At 48.4% G+C, this 23,437-nt stretch overlaps 1 long non-coding RNA gene across 1 annotated transcript in view; it reads left to right on the top strand.

The window, feature by feature from the left end:
• Positions 1–22,716: 22,716 nt before the first annotated feature.
• Positions 22,717–23,437, top strand: part of LOC130541422 (uncharacterized) — a 38,206-nt gene continuing 37,485 nt past the window's right edge. The window contains exon 1 of the long non-coding RNA XR_008955476.1: positions 22,717–23,008. This is a non-coding gene — a long non-coding RNA (uncharacterized LOC130541422). The remainder of the gene's footprint in view (positions 23,009–23,437) is intronic.

The following is a 23,437-nucleotide window of genomic DNA, read 5'->3' as shown; positions in this document are numbered from 1 at the left end:
TGGGCGACAGAACAAGATTCTGTCTCAAAAAAAAAAAAAAATGGCCAGGTGCAGTGGCTCACACCTGTAATCCTAGTACTTTGGGAGGGCCTAGGTGGACAGATTGCCTGAGTTCAGGAGTTTGAGACCAGCCTGGGCAACATGATAAAACCCCATCTCTACTAAAATACAAAAAATTAGCTGGGCATGGTGGTGCGTGTCTGTAGTCCCAGCTACTTGGGAGGCTGAGGCAGGAGAATCGCTTGAACCCTGGAGACAGAGGTTGCAGTGAGCCGAGATCATGCCATTGCACTCCAGGCTGGGTGGGTGACAGAGTGAGACTCTGTCTCAAAAAAAAAAAGAAAAAGAAAAAAAGAAAAAAAAGAGAGAAGGCTGTCTCCACTCAGAGGACTGTGTCATTTGGGGCAAGAGAAAGGAAGAGGTTTCTTGCCTCTGCTGCACATTAGAATCACCTGCATGACTTTTACAAAGTCTCAAAGCGGTCGGGCACGGTGGCTCATACCTCTAATCCCAGCACTTTGGGAGGCCAAGGTGGGTGGATCACCTGAGGTCAGGAGTTCGAAACCAGCCTGACCAACAAGGTGAAACCCAGTCTCTACTAAAAATACAAAAATTAGCCGGGCATGGTGGCAGGCACCCATAGTCCCAGCTACTTGGGAGGCTGAGGCAGAAGAATTGCTTGAACCCGGGAGGAGGAGGTTACAGTGAGCCAAGATCGTGCCACTGCACTCCAGCCTGAGCGACAGAGCAAGACTGTCTCAAAAAAAAAAAAAAACCTCTCAAAGCACAGGCCACCTCTATTTCAGTTAAAACCGAATCCTTAGGGCTGGAACACAGCCTTCAGTACTTTTTTAAAGATCCCTAGAAGATTCCATCGTGTAGCCAAGGTTGAGATTTACTGATCCAGGACCACTTTCCTCCCCTCTCACAAGTCACATGCTAATCATCTTTCCCCTTCACAGAGTGTGGTAAGCTGTCATTCAACTAGCAAATACTTATGGGAGGCTGGTGACCCTGATTATTGTGGTCTGGTATCTGGTGCCAGAGAGTTGGAGTTGCAAGGCCTGAGTGCACCCATATTGTTACTAGTAGAAGATGTCCAGGTTCTCGGCATCTCGAACAAAGAATTGGGCAACGGCTGGGTGTGGTGGCTCACGCCTGTAATCTCAGCACTCTGGGAGTCCGAGATGGGTGGATCACCTGAGTCAGGAGTTTGAGACCAGCTTGGCCAACATGGCGAAACCCCGTCTCTACTAAAAATACAAAAATTAGCTGGGCGTGGTGGTGTGCGCCTGTAATCCCAGCTACTCGGGAGGCTGAGGCAGGAGAATTACTCGAACCTGGGAGGCGGGGGTTGCAGTGAGCCAAGATCGCGCCACTGTACTCCAGCCCTCCAGCCTGGGCGACAGAGCAAGACTCCACCGTCTCAAAAAAAAAAAAAAAAAAAAAGGACAAAATGCACAAACAAAGCAAGAAGCGAGGAAAGCAAAAGCAGGGATTCATTGAGAATGAAAGTACCCATCACAGTGTGGGAGCAGGCCTGAGAATAGGGGCTCAAGAGCCCCAGTTACAGAATTTTCTGGGGTTTCAATACTCTAGAGGTTTCCCATTGGTTACTTGGTGTATGCTCTGTGTAAATGAAGAGAATGAAGTGAAGTTATGGAGTCATTTGCTAGGAATGCGCCCTGTGGAAATGGAGAGGATGTTACTTGTGTGTGATCTATGTAACAGAGAAGATGAATGTGAAGTTACAAAGTATAAACGGTGTAAATGGAGAGGATGAAGAGAGGTTACAAAGCCGTTCGCATTCCTATCATTGCTGAAGTGCTTTCATTTGATTAAGCCAGAGTGGATCAGCCTTATGTTCCCTGCCTGCAGGCCCTATTCTCCTGCCACAATACTAGATATGGGTCTTCAGAAAAGAGGCCGCTTTGAGATCCTCGGTCTCCACTTTGTCAAATAAAACCATGAACGTGGTGCTATGATGCCTGGCCAGCCCGCTTTGCAGAGCAGGATGAGGTTTAGGGTTAGGGAAAATGCAATTAGGCCACTTCAAATGTCTGGCAAGCTCTGAATCACTGTAGAAATATCCATTATTAGCATGCTGACCTTCTAGTGGGCCCACGGACAGATCTCAGACTTAGGGTTTAAGAGGAGCTAAATCTAAATCTGAATCCATATGTTAACATGATTCCAGGTAAGATGCAGGCACATTGTTTGAAAAGTTAGGATGCAAATTTGGACTCAGTGGGTCTTGAGTGGGGCTGAGAATCTGCACTTCTAAAGAGTTTTTAGATGATGCCAATGCATGGGCCACACCTTGAATCAACAGGGTTTAGAATGGCGATTCTCAGCCCCAGCTGTCCCCTAGGGTCACATAAGAGGCCACATCTAACCCCACTCCAGGTCGATTGAATCAGAATCCGAGGTGTTCCTGAGCACAAGCATTTGCACAAATCTCCCTGTGCCAGGCGTGGTGGCTCATGCCTGTAACTCCAGCACTTTGGGAGGCTGAGGCATGAGGATTGCTTGAGCCCAGGAGGTCAAGACTGCAGTGAGCTGTGATCACACCACTGAACTCCAGAGCCTGGGTGACAGAATCAGACCTTGTCTCAAAAAAATAAAAAATAAAACCAAAACTCTTCCCAAGTTCAGCTACAACATGGATAATGAAGGAACGCCCTCTTCCAGATTCCTGGAAAACTGGGCTCAAAATCTTGAAGGCAAATTCAGCTCCTCTCTTATGCACACTCCCTGGGTCTAACTGCTGTGGGGTCCCATCGATTGTCACACCACCATCTTCCTTCCATGGCTGGTGTACCATGGATACACTATCTTCCTTCCATGGCTGCTGCCCAGTCCTAAAATCGATCCCATCTGGGTGGCATCAGGCCTATAGCAGGATTTGGACAATGGCCTCGGCCTCTTGTGCTGGGAAGTGCTCCACAGTTGCCCCCCACCCCTGTCATTAGCCAGGAACTGTGCAAATCTGACAGGCAGCATCCACTCACAGCAGCTCTTGCTATTATTACTATTACAAGGAATAGTTGGCCGGGCGTGATGGATCACGCCTGTAATCCTAGCGCTTTGGGAGGCTGAGGTGGGTGGATCACGAGGTCAGGAGTTCAAGACCAGCCTGACCAACATGGTGAAACCCCATCTCTACTAAAAATAAAAAAATTAGCTGGGCGTGGTGGCATGTGCCTGTAATCCCAGTTACTCAGGAGGCTGAGGCAGGAGAATCACTTGAACCCGGGAGGTGGAGGTTGGGGTGAGCCAAGATCGCGCTATTGCACTCCAGCCTGGGCAAGAAGAGCAAAACTCTGTCAAAACAAACAAACAAACAAAACTACAAGGAATAGTCTACAGGCTGCTTCTCCCTTCCTAAGGCCCTTCCCAGCTGCCTAACCGTCCAGTTGCAATGCACACGCTCGCCCCCCAAGCTGGCCAGGCTGAGGAATGGGCTATATCCGCATTTCTAATGTCCTGATCCTGAGCCTCCTTCCTGCGCCTCCTCCTTCCAGAACTGCAACAAGGCAAAACCAGGGGGAGTCCTGCTCTGTGACTTCTAATTAGTGTGTGGAAAGAGTCCTTTGTGATCCACAGATGAAAGGCCACTCTCAGCATCATTACCGTGATGAGTTTCCCCATCTGTAAAATGGACTTTAATGAGGCTGCTTGTTTACGGAGCTCCTGAGATGAAAAGGGTGTGATGGACAGGATGCTGATGAGTCTTGGCTTGGGGGTCAGCCTGAGGTTCCATGAGGGGAAGGCTCCTTCCTTCGCTCACTCTGGCCCCAACGGGCCAGAAAAGAGCATTGGCCAGCTCTACGGGGACAGAGCGAGGGTGAGAATAGACAGAAGGGAGGGGGTAGGGATAAGAAAAGGAGGTGATTGGTGGCCCACAAAGCTACATCTGAAAGGGAGGGAAGCCCAAGGGGGAAAGCAGAGGATTAGGCAGGTGTGTGTGTGTGTGTGTGTGTGTGTCTGTGTGTTTCTGTGTGTGTGTGTCTGCTTGTGTGTCTCTGTGTGTGTCTGTGTGTGTATCTGTGTGTGTGCCTCTGTGTGTTTCTGCATGTATGTCTGTGTGTGTGTCTGCGTCTCTGTGTGTGTTTCTGTGTGTATGTCTCTGTGTATGTCTGTATGTGTATGTCTGTGTGTCTGTGTGTGTGTTTCTGTGTGTGTGTCTCTGTGCATGTCTGTGTATGTGTCTCTGTGTGTATGCCTGTGTGTGTGTCCGTATGTGTGTGTCTGTGTGTGTGTGTGTGTGTGTGTGTGTGTGTGTGTGCCTGTGTGCATTCAACACCAAAGTGGACAGATAAGGTCCCAGTCTTGAGGTCAGGAAGAAACCATGTGTTTCTACCCCAAATTCCAAGAATTCATTAAGCCGAAGCTGAAATTAGTTATGGCTCAGATGATGTGACTGTTCCACTTTTCAGCCAGCACCCTGTGGAGCCCCTCCAAGTTTCAGATGCTGGACTAGGGAAGAGGAGGGGGAGGGATGAGGCTGGGGCACACAGCACCCCTCCCCCTTCAACCTAAACCCCGCCTGTGGACCTGTTTTCACCTTAGACTTCCTTACAAGATTTCATTGGAAGAGAAGATTTCAGTGGCTTACAAATGCTTGCAAAACACAGTCTGGGGGCAGGAAAAAAATAAAGGAAATGAAAAGGGCTCTCCCCAGTGTCAGAATAGCATACTGGTAGGGAACACAATCCTTAGGAACAGATGGCCTGGCTCTTAGCTTTGTGATCTTGGGCAAGCTGCCTCACATCTCTGTGCTGGTTCCTGAACAGTAAAGTGTGGATAAAAATAGTAGCTGCTGGCCAGGCGCAGTGGCTCACACCTGTAATCCCAGCACTTTGGGAGGCCAAGATGGTCAGATCACAAGGTCAGGAGTTTGAGACCAGCCTGGCCAATACGGTGAAACTCCGTCCCTACTAAAAAATACAAAAACCAGCTGGGCGTGGTGGCAAGTGCCTGTAGTCCCAGCTACTCAGGAGGCTGAGGCAGGAGAATTGCTAGAACCCGGGAGGTGGAGGTTGCAGTGAGCCAAGATTGTGCCACTGCACTCCAGCCTGGGCAACAGAGTGAGACTCCATCTCAAAAAAAAAATAGTAGCTGTGTTTTGGGGTTGCTGTGGTTGCTGTGAGAACTGCATGAGTTCATCCGTGTAAACTGCAGGATGCTGTGCCTGAAACACCCGTCATTGTTACCGGGAACCTCTATCTCCCCCTGTCAAATGTGTCGGGTACAATGCCTGACACTTGCTTCCACAGATGCTTCTTTTTGTTTTATTTATTTATTTATTTTTTGAGATGGAGTCTCGCTCTGTCGCCCAGGCTGGAGTGCAGTGGCACCATCTCGGCTCACTGCAAGCTCCGCCTCCCAGGTTCACTCCATTCTCCTGCCTCAGCCTCCAGAGTAGCTGGGACTACAGGCGCCCGGCTAATTTTTTTCGTAGAGACGTATTTAGTAGAGAGTATTTTTTTAGTAGAGACGGGGTTTCACCGTGTTAGCCAGGATGGTCTCGATCTCCTGACCTCGTGATCTGCCCGCCTCAGCCTCCCAAAGTGCTGGGATTACAGGCGTGAGCCACTGAGCCCGGCCTCTTTTTATTAAAAAAAATTTTTTTTTTATAGAGACAGGATCTCACTATGTTGCCCAGGCTGGCCTCTAACTCCTGGGCTCAAGCAATTCTCCTACCTTGGCCTCCCAAAGTGTGGGGATTGCAGGTGTGAGCCACCATGCCCAACCCACAGACACTTCTTTGTGGAATCCTCTACAAATATATGCTGACCCATTGCACAGATAAGGACATCAAGGCTTGGGGAGGGAAATGGAAGAATCACAGCTGGAGCCCCAGCTTAGGTCTGCAAGCCAGGGCTTCCTGCTGCTACTCTCAGGACTAGAAGGGAGGGGCTGTTTCTCAGGCAGCTGCTGTCCCAGTACCGAGGTCGGCCCTTCACACTCTGGCCTTCTCCCCCTTGCTCTGTCCATCTGGGCAAGCAACCAGCTCACGATATGAGCTCATCAACCCCCAAACAACAGGAGCAGGAGGTCCCCGCAGTGACCAACAAAGGCTGTGACTGACCCATTGTTTAGGGGCCCTGGTAGGCACGGACGGGATTAAAGTTTCTTTAAGCTGTGCCCATTCACTCTAGGTTAGTGTTTCTCCAAAGGCAATCTGTGGATCTTCCATTTCAGAACCTTCAGGGGCTCTCATTAAAACATAGATTTCAACCCTGCACAGTGGCTCACACCTGCAATCCCACTTTGGGGGCTGAGGCAAGCAGATCACTTGAGGCCAGGAGTTTGAGACCAGCTCAGCCAACATGGCCAAACCCTGTCTCTACTAAAAATACAGAAATTAGCCAGGCGTGGTGGCATACGCCTGTAATTCCAGCTACTTGGCAGGCTGAGGCACAAGAATCACTTGAACTCTGGAGGTGGAGGTTGCAGGGAGCCGAGATCGCATGCCACTGCATTCCAGCCTGGGCAACAGAGTGAGACTCTGTCTCAAAAAATTAAATAAATAAATAAATAAATAAAATACAGATTTCTTGGCCTCAAAAGGATTAAATTCCAACCTCTAGAGAAGAGGCCCATCTCATGGTAAATTGCTTTTGGGAAAAAAAAAAAAAAAGAAAGAAAAGGAAAGAGGCTGGGCATGGTGGCTCATGCCTGTAATCCCAGCACTTTGGGAGACCGAGATGGGTGGATCACGAGGTCAAGAGATTGAGACCATCCTGGCCAACATGGTGAAACCCCATCTCTACTAAAAATACAAAAATTAGCTGGGCATGGTGGTGCGTGCCTGTAGTCCCAGCTACTTGGGAGGCTGAGGCAGGAGAATCACTTGAACCCGGGAGGTGGAGGTTGCAGTGAGCCAAGATTGCACCACTGCACTCCAGCCTGGCAACAGAGTGAGACTCCGTCTCAAAAAAATACGGAAAAAGAAAAAGAAGAAGCTGAGTGCGGTGGCTCCCGCCTGTAATCCCAGCTCTTTGGGAGGCCGAGGTGGGCGGATCACCTGAGGTCAGAAATTCGAGACCAACTTGGCCAACATGGTGAAACCCCATCTCTACTAATAATACAAAAATGAGCTGGGCATGGTGGCAGGCGCCTGTAATCCCAGCTACTCAGGAGGCTGAGGCAGGAAAATTGCTTGAACCCAGGAGGCGGAGGTTGCAGTGAGCTAAGATCACACCACTGCACTCCAGCCTAGGCAACAGAGTGAGACTCTATCTCAAAAAAAAAAAAGGAAAAGTAAAAATAGAGAAGAAGCCCTACTGTCTAAATGTAGCAAGCACCCAGGAGATTCTGGTCTTCCCAGGGTAGAGATCCCTGGGTTCATGTCCTGTGTGGGGTGTGTGAGGGATGGGCTTGTTCATCTGACCTTCTCCTTGCCTCTAGGCCCAGGGTTGAGCCCCCCTCCTAGAACCCTGGCTCCAGAGTAGTGAGGCCTTTTCTGGCTGAGGCCCAAACCCACCTCACATTGCAAAATCCTGCCTGGCACTAGTGGATACTCAAGCCCCAGGAAGCTGTACTGAACCGAGCTGCATTTGTCTATCCCGGGTGTGGGTCTTGCCTCCACATCTCCTGTGTGTAATTTTGCCTCTTTCTTCTATTCCCTTTTGCCATGACCTCTTCTCCAACCCTTTCTGCCCTTAGTTGCCCTTTTCCCATCTGAAAAATGCAGGGGCTGCTCTTGTACTTCTCCTAGATCCTTTCTTACAAAATATTTAAGGAGCTGAGTAACCAGTAACTGCTGTCCCTTTTGGAGATGCAGCAACCTCTCCCTGCCACACACACAGTTTCAAAGTGATTTATGGAGGGGGATGCAGGTGGCTACTGGAAGGAGTTGTGTGCGCCAAGGAGGGTTTCTATGTCTGAGCAAGAACAGCCAGAAATTGCCTTGCCGTGGACTAGACTGTGGCTCTCTTCCCTAGCAGAGGGTGCCATGACCTGGCCAAAAAAGGAAGGCTAAGGTGGGCCAGTTGAGAAGATAACTCCCAACAAAGTGAGAAGAGTGTAAGATCTAAGAGGAGGGCCTAGTGGTGTGCTCCTGTAGTCCGAGTTACTCAGGATCTGAGGTGGGAGGATCACTTGAGCCCAAGAGTTCGAGTCCAGCCAGGGCAGCATAGCAAGATCCCATCTTAAAAAAAAAAGGATCTGAGAGGAATTTGTTGAGAGATGTTTTATAAAAAGAAAACATGCAGAAGTGAGCTTCATCTGTTAATTTGTTGTAAATGTTCTGATGTAAAATGAAGGTGGAATGGGATCCAATGATACAAGTTCAACTTAGTGCAGGTATAAGCCTGTATTGAGGTATAAGCCTGTGAGATCTCATTCCTCAAGAATTGCCCCCTTAATACAGGTATAAAGGATTATACCTCTCCCAGAACCCTGGCTCCAGAGTAGTGAGACCTTTTCTGGCTGGGGCCCAAACCTACCTCATGTCACAAAACTCAGTCTGGCAAGAGTGGATTATACCTGTATTAAGGGTGTGGGTTTGTTTGTTTGTTTTTTTGTTTTTTTGTTTTTTCAAGATAGAGTCCAGCTCTGTCACCCAGGCTGGAGTGCAGTGGCGCAATCTCGGCTCACTGCAACACCTGCCTCCCAGGTTCAAGCAATTCTCCTGCCTCAGCCTCCCAAGGAGCTGGGATTACAGGGGTGCACCACCATGCCCAACTAATTTTTTTTTTTTTTTTTTTTTGAGACGGAGTCTCGCTCTGTTGCCCAGGCTGGAGTGCAGTGGCTCGATCTCGGCTCACTCATGCTCCGCCTCCCGGGCTCACACCATTCTCCTGCCTCAGCCTCCGGAGTAGCTGGGACTACAGGCGCCTGCCACCACGCCCAGAGAATTTTTTGTATTTTTAGTGGAGACGGGGTTTCACCGTGTTAGCCAGGATGGTCTCGATCTTCTGACCTCATGATCCACCCGCCTCAGCCTCCCAAAGTGCTGGGATTACAAGTGTGAGCCACCGTGCCAGGCCTGCTAATTTTTGTATTTTTAGTAGAGATGGGGTTTTGCCATGTTGGCCAGGCTGGTCTCGAACTCCTGACCTCAGGTGATAGGGGGTGCTTTTTGAGGAATGAGCAGGAAGCAGTGGAATGGAGTGAGGGCCTGGGCTTTGCCGTTGGATTCACCTGGGGATCAGTATAGGCCCATCACAAGCTGTGTGGCCTTAGGAAAGTTACTTCATCTCTCTGAGCCTCCATGTCCCTATTAATAAAATGATGACAATCACAACACCACATGGGTTTGTGGTGAAGACCTAATGAAGTCATAATGTAGTATGCTTGGCACAGTTGAGTAATGTAGTATGCTTGGCATAGTTGAGTGTTCCATAGTCCATGATTCCCTGTCTTCCTGGACAGCTCAAAACTGATGGTAGAAGGGGGTACAGGACTTCTAGGCAAAGTCATTGACAAAAGACAAATGCAGGTTCCAGTCTTCAGGTATGAAGAAGGAAAAGAAGACGGGTGATTATGAACAATGATGAGGCACTAAATACCTTATTAAAATACGTAATAATAAACAGCTCCAGCCTGGGCCTAGACATTTTTCCAACCAGCAGCAGCTTTAAGTCTGTTCAAATGTTCAAATTCATCCTCATTAGCAGCCTGTTTAGGAAGCTATCTTTCTCTCTACCTGCTAATCTTTTTAAATCTTTTTCTTTTTTCTTCTTCTTTTTTTTTTTTTTTGAGATGGAGTCTTGCTCTGTTGCCCAGGCTGGAGTGCAGTGGCACAATCTTGGCTCACTGCAACTTCTGCCTCCTGGGTTCAAGTGATTCTCCTGCCTCAGCCTCCTGAGTAGCTGGGATTACAGGTGCGTGCCACCACGCCTAATTTTTGTATTTTTAATAGAGTCGGGGTTTCACCATGTTGGTCAGGCTAGTCTCAAACTCTTGACCTTGTGATCCACCTGCCTCAGCCTTCCAAAGTGCTGGGATTACAGGCGTTGAGCCACTGTGCCTGGCCTTTTTTTTTTTTTTTTTTTTTTTTAATAGTGATGGGAGTCTCTCTGTGTTGACAAGGCTGGTCTCGAAATCCTGGCCTCAAGTGATCCTCCCATCTTGGCCTCCCAAAGTGCTGTGATAACAGGCATGAGCAACCATGCCCAGTCCCTTTTTTTTTTTGAGACAGGGTCTTGCTCTGTTGCCCAGGTTGGAGTGTAGTGGCAAGATCACCACAGCCTCAAACTCCCACACTCAAGTGTTCCTCCTACTGCAGCCTCCTGAGGAGCCAGGACTACAGGTGCATACCACCATGCCCTGCTAATTTTTGTTTTTTGTAGAGACAGAGTTTCACTATGTTGCTCAACCTGTTTTCAAACTGCTGGGCTCAAAGAATCCTCCTGCCCTGGCCTCCCAAAGTGTTGGGATTACAGGAGTAAGCCACTGCACCTAGCCTCTACTTGCTAATTTTCTGCAGGAAAGTTCAATAATTTCACCAACAATAATATCAACCACATAGACAGCAATGATGACAGTGCCAGGACCTGGGCTGTGTGATGGATGACCACGGTCTCATTGAATCCTCTCGACCTTCTGAAGTGGTGGTGTGACTCCCAATCTCCATCTTCAGATGCCAGTGCTTGGAGGTCACCTTGCCTAAAGTCACGCAGCAGCAATGTGGCACCGCCAGGACTCGGATCCAGGCCTAATGGGGGTGGGGAGGGCTGGAGAGCACTCTCTCATGCAAACATGCCAATTTCAGAGAAATCGTCAGCAGGACAAACGTGCAGGGAAAGGGGGAGCAGGAGAGGAAGAAAGAGTCGGGAAAACTCTAAGGACTGCGTAATAAACATCCGCCTCTGAATCATCCACTCTGTCTCTGAAATTAAGAAAGGAACAACCAGCAACCAGAAAGCGGATGAGGAAGCTTTGGATTGGGGTTTGGATGGTGGTTTAATCTCTCACTGACATCCTGCTTTTTCACGTGATCCTTGTGATCTCCAAACACTTTGCAATCGGATTAAAAGCAAAACCAAACCTTGCAGGCTGGGAGAAGGTGGAGCTGGCAAGGTCAGAGGATTAAACCCAAACGCCCAGAGCAAAGTTTGACCGTGAGAGCCTGTTTGTGCAGGGTGGCTGGTGTGTGCCCGCCTGGCGGCGGCGCAAGGGCTGAAAGGGCAACGCGCCTTCGCAGACAGCATCCTCAGGTGTTAGACCCGCTGCCACAGGCCCCCAGAGTGGGAAGACGTGAGGGACAGACAGGCTGACATCAAACCTGACCACCAGGGGCGACAGCATTGACCCTGCAGTGAGCAGAAGACTCAAGTTGTCTGGAAGGAAGGGGAAGGAGTTTCTCGGGATGAAGGTGCAGGGATTAAAGAAGCCCGACTGAGCTTTCTGCAGAGGGACTCACTGCAGGGATCAGCAGTGGAGTTGGGAGGCCAGGACAGAGCCTCTCCTGATGGCTGTAGCCCAGCCGCTTGGTGCCTACACAGGCAGTCCCTCTCACCTCTCAGGTATCATAATGCCTCTTCCCCTCAGGCCACACTAAATAGGATTTATCTGCAGGGTGTCATGGCCCATGCCCTATAATCCCAATACTTTGGGTGGCCTAGGTGGGAGGATCTCTTAGCCCAGGAGTTTGAGACCGGCCCGGGCAATACGGTGAGACCTCATCTCTATGAAAAAAATAAAATAAAATGTTAGCTGGGCGTGGTGGTGCAAGGCTGAGGTGGGAGGCTCACTTGAGCCCAGGAGGTTGAGGCTGCAATGAGCCATGTTTATGCCACTACACTCTAGTCTGGGCAACACAGCAAGATCCTGTTTCAAAAATAAAATAAAGAGGCTTTTTCTTTTTTATTCTTTAAGATAGAGTCTCGCTCTGTTGCCAGGCTACAGTACAATGGCGCCATCTCGGCTCACTGCAACCTCCGCCTCCTGCCTCCCGGGTTCAAGCAATTCTCCTGCCTCAGCCTCCCGAGTAGCTGGGACTACAGACGTGTGCCACCATGCCCAGCCTTTTTTTTTTTCTTTTTTCTTTTTTTTTTTTTTTTTTGTATTTTTAGTAGAGACGGGGTTTCACCATATTGGCCAGGATGGTCTCGATCTCTTGACCTCATGATCCGCCCATCTTGGCTCTCAAAGTGCCGAGATTACAGCTGTGAGCCACCGCACCTGGCCTTTAAAGAGGCTTTTTCTACTATCATGTAGAAACTGGGAGGAAAAAAATGCTGCAAGACAAGATCTGCAGTTCTGGAAGCCAGAGTAGGAAGGAAGAAAGAAAAGAAAGAAGGAAGGAGGAAGGCCTTAAATTTAGAGAGAAAATCAATTAACAATTGTTTTCTACAAAGAAATTGTTCAGGCCGGCATGGTGGCTCACGCCTATAATCCCAGCACTTTGGGAGGCCAAGGTGGGCGAATCACGAGGTCAGGAGTTAGAGACCAGCCTGGCCAATATGGTGAAACCCCGTCTCTACTAAAAATACAAAAAATTAACTGGGCATGGTGGCAGGCGCCTGTAATCCCAGTTACTGAGGAGGCTGAGGCAGGAGAATCGCTTGAACCTGTGAGGCAGAGGTTGCAGTGAACTGGGATCGCGCCGCTGCACTCCCAGGCCACAGTGCAAGACTCTGCCTCAAAAAAAAAAAAAAAAAAAAGTTCGAATTTACCACAGTTTTTTTAAACTAGAAACTGCAATGGACCTCCACATCTGTAGGTTCATCCTCAGGTTCAACCAACAACATCTGGAAAATATTTGGGAGAAAAAAATATATAACAATTTAAAATAATACAAATTAAATATGCAGTATAACAACTATTTACATTAGGCTGGGTGCAGTGGCTCACACCTATAATCCCAGCACTTTGGGAGTCCAAGGCGGGTGGATCGCTTGAGGTCAGGAGTTGGAGATCAGCCTGGGTAACAGGAAGAAACCCCGTCTCCACTAAAATTACAAAAAATTAGCCAGGCGTGGTGGCACGTGCCTATAGTCCAGCTACTCAGGAGGCTGAGGGCTGAGGCATGAGAATTGCTTGAACCCTGGGGGGTGGAGGTTGCAGTGCCATTGCACTCCAGCCTGGGTGATAGAACAATACTTGGTCTCAAAAAAAAAAACAAAAAAACTATTTACATTGTATTAGGTATTATAGGTAATCTAGTGATGATTTAAAGTATATCAGAGTAGCTGGGCATGGTAGCTCATGCCTATAATCTTAGCATCTCAGGAAGCAGGAGGATGGCTTGGACCTAGGAGTTCAAAGCTGTGGTGAGCTGTAATCGTGCCACTGCACTCACTCAGCCTGGGCGACAGAACAGACCCTATCTCTAAAAGAAAGAAAGTATACAGGAGAAAGTGCATGGGTTATATGCAAATACTATGCCATTTTATACCAGAGAACCGAGCAGGATTTTGGTATCTTCAGGGGGTCCTGGAACCAATTCTGCTCCATTTAAGCATTTGTTTGGAGATCCTTAGCTACACTGCAGCAGTGCAAATGGGCACAGAAACTTAAAATTCAAGGCATTTGGTCATCCACAAAAGACTGCTGAATTCCCAGACCAGCATAACAATAGTGTAGGTCACTGGGGAGGGGAAACAGCTCATGATTATGTAAACCATGGAAATTTTGTTTCAGGAAAAATCAAAGAGAGTTCTACTTAATATACTGGAAGACGAACTTGGAGAACTCTCACACACACACACACACACACACACACACGCATATCCCAAACCCCCAGGGTGGATGGAGCAAGAATATAAAGGTGACAGAAAAACAGAGATCCATGATGAGTTGTCTATGCATCCTAAAAATCCTTTCCCCCTTGGGAACAACTGCCTTTCTGCAAAACAACCCTCAGAGCCACTGACAGAGGCTGAGAGCAACACATAATTGCAGAATGAGCACTGAATTTGGAGTCAGACAGCCCTCAGGTATAAACTCCAAATTCCACATCAGCCTCACTCCCACCCTAATTTGACCTCGTGCAAGTGCCCTAACCTAAGTTGGTGGTTTTTTGTTTGTTTTTGTTTTTCTGAGACAGATTCTCCTCGCTCCGTCACCTAGGCTAAGTGCAGTGGCACCATCTCAGCTCACTGTAACCTCTGCCTCCTGGATCCAAGCAGTTCTCCTGCCTCAACCTCCCAAGTAGCTGAGACTACAGGTGTGCACCACCACCCTGGCTAATTTTTGTACTTTTTGTAGAGATAGGGTTTCACCATGTTTCCCAGGCTGGTCTCGAACTCCTGGCCTCATGTGATCCACCCACCTCAGCCTCCTACAGTGTTGGAATTACAGGCATGAGCCACTGCACCCAGCCACAGATTCACGTCCTTAACTTAAACGCAGAGTTCACAGAATTGTAAGGGGGAAAAGATATTTAAATATTTACTGAGAGCACAACGGTGCACACCTGTAGTCTCAACTACTTAGGATTTGAAGCGGGAGGATCACTTGAACCCAGGTGTTCCAGGCCAGCTTGGGCAGGCAACATAGTGAGACCCTGTCTCTAAAAAACAAAACAAAGTATTTCCTGAGCACCAAGCCCTGTTTTAAGCAATGGGGACATACAGTAAACAAAACAAAAGTCTGCCTTCATGGAGTTTGTAACTGAGAGGGCAAGATGAACACTAAACACACACAGAAGTCAAAGCAGAGTGTATCCGATGGTGGTGAGAAGGGAGTGGGGAGAGTCAGGGAGGCTGCTGTTTTATTTAGGGCGGTCCGGGGAGGCTCATGTTAAGAAGACGTGAGGCAGGGCTGGGCGCAGTGGTTCACGCCTGTAATCCCAGCACTTCGGGAGGCCAAGGCAAGCGGATCACAAGGTCAAGAAATCGAAACCATCCTGGCCAACATGGTGAAACCCCGTCTCTACTAAAATACAAAAATTAGCTGGGCGTGGTGACACAGGCCTGTAGTCCCAGCTACTCAGGAGGCTGAGGCAGGAGAATCGCTTGAACCCAGGAGGCAGAGGTTGCAGTGAGCCAAGATCGTACCGCTGCACTCCAGCCTGGGTGACAGAGCAAGACTCTTGTCTCAAAAAAAAAAAAAAAAAAAAACACCAGGTGTAGTGGCTCATGCCTGTAATCCCAGCACTTTGGGAGGCCAAGGCAGGCAGATCACCTGAGGTCAGGAGTTCGAGCCCAGCCTGGCCAGCATGGTAAAACTCTGTCTGTACTAAAAAATAAAAAAGACATGAGGCAGTCATGCAAATATCTAGGGGAAAAGGATTCCTGGCAGAAGGAACAGCAAAAGCAGAGCCCCTGAGGCAGGGACTTTTTGTGGATTTCACCTCACGAGGAGACCAGTGTAGCAAGCAGGGGTGAAGAGGTGTTCAAATAGGAGGATGCAGGAAATATCTGGTTTTCACCCGGAGTGAGCTGGAAAGCCACGGAAACGCTATAGTTGGCTTCTATTTGAAAGGTTTGCTTAGTCTGCTGTGAGAGAGGTTGGAAGGATCAAGGGCCTGAAAAGAGAGACCAATTAGAGGCTATTGAAATAGTCCAGGCAGGAGATAATGGCTGTTTCAGTGTGACAATGGGGCGGAAGGACTGAGATGTGAATGGGAGAGGGGCACGTTTTGAAGGTAGGTTCAGCAGGATTTGTTGGAGTCTTAGCTGTTGGTATGAGAGAAAAGGGTCATTGATAACTGCAGTGTATTTGGCCAGAGCACCTAGAAGGATGGAGCTGCCACTAACTGAAATGAGCAAAACCACAGGAAGACTAGGTTGGCAGAGAAGAAAACAAGAGTTCAGTTTGGGCTAAGTTTGAGAAGTCTATTGGATATACAGGTCTATTGGTTTGGATGTGCTCACCCAGGGACTAGGTACAGAGGGAGAAGAGAAGAGTTCAAGGACTCTGGGCTTAGACATCAAGGAGACCAGGAGAAGCAAAGAAGACCAGAAGGAGTGGTCAGTGGGGTAGGAGACAACACCAGGTCCCCAATGAGTCTGTGCCACGGGTTGGCAAGTTGGCCCATTAAGGGGCACATAGTAAATATTTTTGGCTTTGTGGACTATGTGGTCTCTGTTGCCACCTCTCAACGCTGCCATTATAGTGCAAAAGCAGCCATAGACAATATGGAAGTGAATGGACACGGTTGTTCCAGTAAAGCTTTACTGGATTTGGCCTGCAGGCTGTAGTTGTTCAAACCTTGTTGAATCCACATGGTGCCCATGAGCTGTGCAATGAGGAGAAAGAATGGTAGCCATGGTGCTCTGGAAGCCAAGTGGACAAAGTGTTGCAAAGGGGAGTGATCAGTGGTATCAAATGTGGCTGACAGTTTGAGTCAGATGAAGAAAGAGAAGCAGCCATTGACTATGGGAACACAGAGATCACAGATGGCCTCAGCAGGAGCACTTTTCCTGGAGTGGTAGGAACAAAAGCCTGATGAGAGTGAGCTCTAAATTGTAAGCATGGGCATGAGCAGAAACAACTCTTTCGAAGAGTTTTTTAGGACTCGTTCAGTCGTGGAAACTGAGCATTTTTCCATTGTTTCGAGTAACTCGTGCTACTTGTATTTGCAAGAAAAAACAGCCCTTAGGATCTAGAGTTAAATTAGAAGCCATTAAAATATGGTTAAGAGGCTGGGCACGGTGGCTCACGCCTGTAATCCTAGCACTTTGGGAGCCCAAGGCAGGCGGATAACTTGAGGTCAGCACTTCAAGACCAGCCTGGCCAACATGGTGAAACCCCTCGTCTCTACCAAAATTACAAAAATTAGCCAGGCGTGGTGGCGGGTGCCTGTAATCTCAGCTACTTGGGAGGCTGAGACAGGAGAATCTTTTGAACCCAGGAGGAGGAGGTTGCAGTGAGCGGAGATCGTACCACTGCACTCCAGCCTGGGTGACAGAGTGAGATTCCTTCTCTTTTTGTTTTTTAATTTTTTTTTTTTTCAGACAGAGTCTTGCTCTGTCGCCTAGGCTGGTGTGCAGTGGCATGATCTTGGCTCACTGCAGCCTTGAGATTCCTTCTCAAAAATAAAATAAAATAAATAAATAAATATAAGGTTAAGATTTGATGGTGTGGTCCCAGGCATTATTTAGATGGGCCACTGTATTGCAGATCCCAAACACCCAATGCCTATTTATTTGTATGTTGCCCTGTGATAAAAAGTCTTTTTTTTTTTTTTTTTTTTTTTGAGACAGGGTCTCACTCTGTCACCCAGGCTGGAGTACAGTGGCACGATCTTGACTTACTGCAACCTCTGCCTCCCAGTTCAAGCGATCCCGCCACCTCAGCCTCCCAAATAGCTGGGATTTACAGGTGCGCACCACACCTGGCTAATTTTTGTATTTTTAGTAAAGATGGAGTTTCACCATGTTGTCCAGGCTGGTCTCAAACTCCTGACCTCAAAGTGACCGGCCCGCTTCGGCCTCCCCAACTGCTGGGATTATAGGCGTGAACCACTGCACCCAGCCTGAAAAAATCTTGAGACAAGTGTCTGCATCATGGTTAGAGGAAGTCCCTGCCTGGCCAAAATATTCCATTCTGAACTCAGACAGTAGCCTGCACATTCCTGCTGTCTACACAGCCAAGCAAGTTTTTCATTAACTGGGGTGAGTTATTGGCATGAGGATCCATCCACTGAAAAAGCCAAAATTTATGCCATACTTTGTCTCCCAGAGAGCCCAAACTATTTCATGTAAATTACCTCATTGATCTCCAAAGCCCTTGTGTGAGATTTAGAATTATTACTTTTTTTTCACCTTGACACCCAGTCTGTAGGGGGGCAATAAATATTACATTCTGCTGTTCATGATGGAGGACTGAGGACCATGCCAGTGAACTTCGAATTGTGGCTTTCGCATCTGAGCAGAGCCCTGGCGCGGGGAGCTGAGTAGGAGAGGACTGGTCTCACAGACCGCCCTGGGCATGTGTCCTGGGCACACTCAACCTCAGATCTTGCCTGCTTGTGGGACCACATGTGGCATCCTATGACCCTGCTTTCTTCTGTACACCCCTTGCCAACCACAAATGGATTGGGAATGGGGCCCGTCCCCAGTAGCCCGTGTCTATGTCTGGCATAGCATGATGAGCTGGGGCCAATCCTCTGCCTCTCTCGGGAAAGAGTCCCCCATCAGACACAAGGAGATGAGAGGAGCAGACACACAGAGAGCCCCCATCACATTGATGGTGCAACCCTAAGGTGAAAATCCATGAATTTCTGGATGCAAGAGGTCCCTGGTGCTAGCTTGGATGCAGATGCCCTATAACTATGCTTTCAGGGAGTCTACGTCCTCTTGCACTTCCTGCTCCTAGCTTTCCATGAGATTCTGTCCTTATGATCATCACACACACACAGCCCTGGGACCAGCATTCTTTCTTTTTGAGGGAATTCCAGGAGAACTTTATTCCTTGTAACCAAGCACTTAGCTCCAACTCAGATGAAGCTGACCCACATCTACCAAGGCTTGGGAGCACCAAACAGCAAACTATTCAAGCAGCCTCTTGCTCTTGAAGTTCTGTCTGCTTAAAAACAGGCAGTAGTTGGAAGGGGCGAAAGAGTGCCACAGCAAGGTGGGTATTTTGGTGAGCAGGCACCCGGGGGCCTTCCTCTCTGGTTGGTTTTTCTTTCTTTTCTTTTTTTAAGAGATAGGGTTGGCAGGTGCTGTGGCTCACACTTATAATCCCAACACTTTGGGAGGCCAAGGTAGGAGGATTGCTTGAGCTCAGGAGTTCGAGGCCAAGCACGGGTGGCTCACGCCTATAATCCCAGCACTTTGGGAGTTCAAGGTGGGAGGATCAGTTAAGGTCAGGAGCTCGAGACCAGCCTGGCCAACGTGGTGAAACCCTATTTCTACTAAAAATAAAAATAAAATAAAATAAATTAGCTGGGTGTGGTTGTGGGCACTTGTAATCCCAGCTATTTGTGAGACTGAGGCAGGAGAATCACTTGAACCTGGGAGGCGGAGGTTGCGGTAAGCCAAGATCCCACCACTACACTCCAGCCTGGATGACAGAGCGAGATTCCATCTTAAAAACAAACAGACAAGGGCTGGATGTAGTGGCTCACGCCTGTAATCCCAGCACTTCGGGAGGCTGAAGCAGGCGGATCACCTGAGGTCAGGAGTTCAAGACTAGCCTGGCCAACATGGCAAAAACCCGTCTCTACTAAAAACACACGAAAATTTAGCCAGGCATAGTGGGGGGCACCTGTAATCCCAACTACTCGGGAGGTTGAAGCAGGAGAATCTCTCAAACCTGGGAGGCAGAGGTTGCAGTGAGCCGAGATTGCGACATTGTACTCCAGCCTGGGCGACAAGAGCAAAACTCCATCGCAAAAAACCAAAAACAAACAAACAAACAAAACCTCTGATGAAAGGAGTTTGAGACCAGCCTGGACAACACAGTGAGACCCCAACTCTACAAAAAAATAAAATTAGCTGGATGTAGCAGTGCACGCCTGCAGTCCCAGTTACTTGAGAGGCTGAGGTGGGAGAATCTCTTGAGCCCAGGAGGTTGAGGCTGCAGTGAGCAATGATTGTGCCACTATACTCCAGCCTGGGTGGCAAAGCGAGATGTTGTCCAGGCTGGAGTGCAGTGGTACCATCATGGCTCACTGTAACCTCAAACTCCTGAGCTTAAGCAATCTTCACACGTCCCAAGTAACTGGGACCACAGGCACATGCCACCATGCCTTGCTCCTGGTTTGTTTTTCTTCTTCCAAAAGTTCTGTATTATTCTAGGTCATCTCTGTTGTGTAGACCCAGAGACCCACCCTGCCCTAGCTCATCATTTGTTCATTTATTCAACATTCACTGGACACCCACTATGAGCCCAACACCCTAGGCACTGAGGCTACAGGAGTAAATAAGTCAGACCCAATCTCTGCCCTTCAGGGCTACAGTGTAAAAAGAGAAACAGACGATTAAACAAGCAAGTGCATTATGATGTCTTGTGGCCTCAGAGAGGAAACTGTGGGTAGAGGAAACCCCAGGGCAGGCAAAGCAACTTCTTGTCTTGAGGAAGTCATGGGGGCTTCCTGGAGAAAGTGGCCCCTAAGCTGAGGCTTGACAGGGAATTGGGGTTACTCAAGGAGGAGGCAGGAGGGTGTTGGAGGCAATGGAAGCCACACAACTGAGCAAAGGCCAGGCCAGGTCAAGGTCCCTGGAGCAATCGGATTAAAATGAGACACAATCCAGGGTCCCAAAATGCCCCAGTGGGAGAGGGGACAGCACATGCTCCCAAGTTCCTGTCTTACTCGTAAAATTTTTTATTCTAAATGAAGCTTAGGATCCAGTCAGTCCACCTCGGAGCAGACCTGCATTTCCATCCTGAGCCCAGAGAATAGGGCTGGAAACCAAAGCAAACCGAAAGCAGCTCATTCATAGGACCCCAGCTGACCACATCCACAGCAGAGAAAGGGGGGCTGCGGCCCATAGACTCGGGGCTATGCCTGCTGCCAGCACAGGAGAAAACACACCAGGGGCTGGAGACCCCAGGGGTCCCCCAGAAGAGGGGTGATGGTGTATTTCCCTAAGAGTTTTTTCTCCACCATATTTCCTGGATGTATCTCTGGGGTTGATTCCACACATCTCGCCAGCCCAGAATGGGGAGATCTGGCCTTTATGTGTCAAAGGATCTATGTAGCAATGGGGTTCAGCTTCTGCTCTGCATGGCTTTAGGGATTGCCAGCACGTGCTCCCCTTTTTCATCCCATCACAGTGAGCTACGATTATGTTTGGAGCAAGCCAAAAAAATTGCATTCCAGCCTGAGCCACAGAGTGAGACCCTGTCTTCAAAACAAACAACCAAACAAAAAATAGAGAGAGAGAGACAGGGTCTTACTATGTTGGCCAGGCTGGTCTGGAAGTCCTAAGCTCGTGCCTTGGCCTCCCGAAGTGTTGGGATTACAGGCATGAGCCACTATGCCTGGCCCCATCTCTATTAAAAAAAAAAAAAAAAAAAAAAAAGAGTGAAACAGGCTGGGTCTGCATTAGAAACATCTGAAGTTCATACCATAGGTTAGTGAGATGAAGACAGACCAGGTTCCATCCTAGGCTATAGGTCACAGAACTCAACTTACGTCCAATAAATGATCACTGTGTGCCAGGTAGTTACTATCATTATTATTCCCTTTTATGGATGATGAAACAAAGGCCCAGAGAGGTCAAGTGACTTGCCCAAAGTCTCACAGCTAGGAAATGTAGAAGCTGAGATATGGATTCTGGTAATCTGCTACTAGAAGTCAAGGGTTAGAGGTCAGAACTGCATCTGTTTAAGTCCAGCTGGGAAATCTGATACACACACCTGGTAAGTGGGTTTTAAGGATGACATGCATCTTAAATAGCTCTTCATGGGTGCTCTTCAGGCAGCTGAGGCTCTGAAGAAAAGTTAGCAGCTGGAATTGCAAATGTTTGTTGAATGAATTAATGACTGAACCAGGGTTATGTGGGGCCTCGTCTTCCTTTCCACCTTCTTCCCTTGGCTTCTCTCTTAAAGGATTTTATCGTCCAAGACACTTCTTACCTCACTTGTCCACTCTGATAGCCAGTTCTTCCCCTCTCTGACCTCTCCCGTAATTCCCAGCCTCACTGGGACTCTGGGTTAAAGTTGTGGCTCTGCCACTCACTAGTTCTGTGACTTGGTGCAGTTTCTTTTCCTTTTTTTTTTTTTTTTTTTGAGATGGAGTTTTGCTTTTGTTGCCCAGGCTAGAGTGCAATGGCACAATCTCGGCTCACTACAACCTCTGCCTCCCAGGTACAAGCAATTTTCCTGACTCAGCCTCCCATGTAGATGGGATTACAGGTGTGTGCCACAACGCCTGGCTAATTTTTTTTTTTTTAAGACGGAGTCTCGCTCTGTCATCCAGGCTGGAGTGCAATGGCACGATCTTGGCTCATTGCACCCTCTGCCTCCTGGATTCAAGTGATTCTCCTGCCGCAGCCTCCTGAGTAGCTGGGATTACAGGTGCCCGCCACCATGCCCAGCTAATTTTTGTATTTTTAGCAGAGACAGGGTTTCACCATGTTGATCAGGATGGTCTCGAACTCTTGACCTCAGGTGATCCAACTGCCTTGACCTCCGAAAGTGCTGGGATTATAGGCATGAGCCACCATGCCCAGCCAGAGTTGGTGCAGTTTCTTAACTCCTCTGAGTCTCTACTTTCTGGACTGCTAAAAAGAAGTCGATGGCCCTATCCTCTTAGACCAGTGGATCAAATAGAATAACGCAGAGCATTGCTTGACAGCATGACTGTGCCCAGCTCATAGGAGGTATTTGCTCCCCTCCTCTTTAGCTTTCAAGCATAATAAACCTTTGGACTTTCCCTCTATTACTCCATCCATTCAAAGATAATTTCTTGTTTCAATATATCCTGAAGGCATATGTTTCTTTGGTCTCGGCTGAGAACCAATTTTTTTTTGTTTTTTTTGAGACAGAGTCTCGCTCTGTTGCCCAAGCTGGAGTTTAGTGGTGCGATCTTGACTCACTGCAACCTCTGCCTCCTGGGTTCAAGCAATTCTCCCGCCTCAGCCTCCTGAGTAGCTGGGATTACAGGCGAGTGCCACCACACCCAGCTGATTTTTGTATTTTTAGTAGAGATGGGGTTTCACTATGTTGGCTAGGCTGGTCTTGAACTCCTGACCTCATGATCCACCCCCCTCGGCTTCCCAAAGTGCTGGGATTACAGGCATGAGCCACCGCTCCTGGCCTGGCTGAGAACCAATTCTAAGCCACCACACAGAGTTGCAAAACCATAAAACAATTAGCAATAACTCTGCTATCAAACAGTTAATTACCAGGGAGTGTAAATACGTGCTCAAGGCTCCAACTTACAGACTAATAGGAGTTTTGAAGCCTGCCGTTTTTTGAAGGCTTATACAAAATAGTTTCCTGCAAACTCAAGTGGCTGGGAAGCCCAGCTGAAGGTTACTTCTACCCCAAGGCCACGTCAGCAGAAAGTGGCCAACAGGACTTGGGCCTGAAAAAGCTCAGACTGAATTTTAGGAGTGACGTCTGAAACTGCTGGTTTCTCACAAGGAATAAAAGCTGTCTGGGAAGCTGGAGAAGCAGCTTGCTGTCTGGAGCAGGGACTTGCAAATGGGTAAGTAGATATCTGAGGAGATTAAGAGCCCAGTGTCAGCCGGGTGCAGTGGGTCACTCCTGTAATCCCAGCACTTTGGGAGGCCAAGGTAGGCAGATCACTTGAGGTCAGGAATTCAAGACTAGCCTGGCCAACCTGGTGAAACCCTTTCTCTACTAAAAACATAAAAAGATTAGCTGGGTGTGGTTGGTGGCACATGACTATAGTCCCAGCTTTTTGAGAGGCTCAGGCAGGAGAATTGCTTGAACCCAGGAGGGGGATGCAATGAGCCAAGATTGTGTCACTGCACTCCAGCCTGGGCGACAGAGTGATACTCTGTCTCAAAAAAAAAGAGTGAGTACAATATTGATTGGGGTGGTCTTCAGGCATGGAGCTCAGATGTTCTGTTTTTCAAACTGTGGCCCAACACGTGACCACGGTAGAAGTCAA

This window comes from Pan paniscus, chromosome 3 (assembly GCF_029289425.2).
Source record: "Pan paniscus chromosome 3, NHGRI_mPanPan1-v2.0_pri, whole genome shotgun sequence".
Classification (NCBI taxonomy): domain Eukaryota; kingdom Metazoa; phylum Chordata; class Mammalia; order Primates; family Hominidae; genus Pan; species Pan paniscus.
Note: the sequence above shows the minus strand (reverse complement) of the source record. Positions and strands in the feature narration are given on the sequence as shown.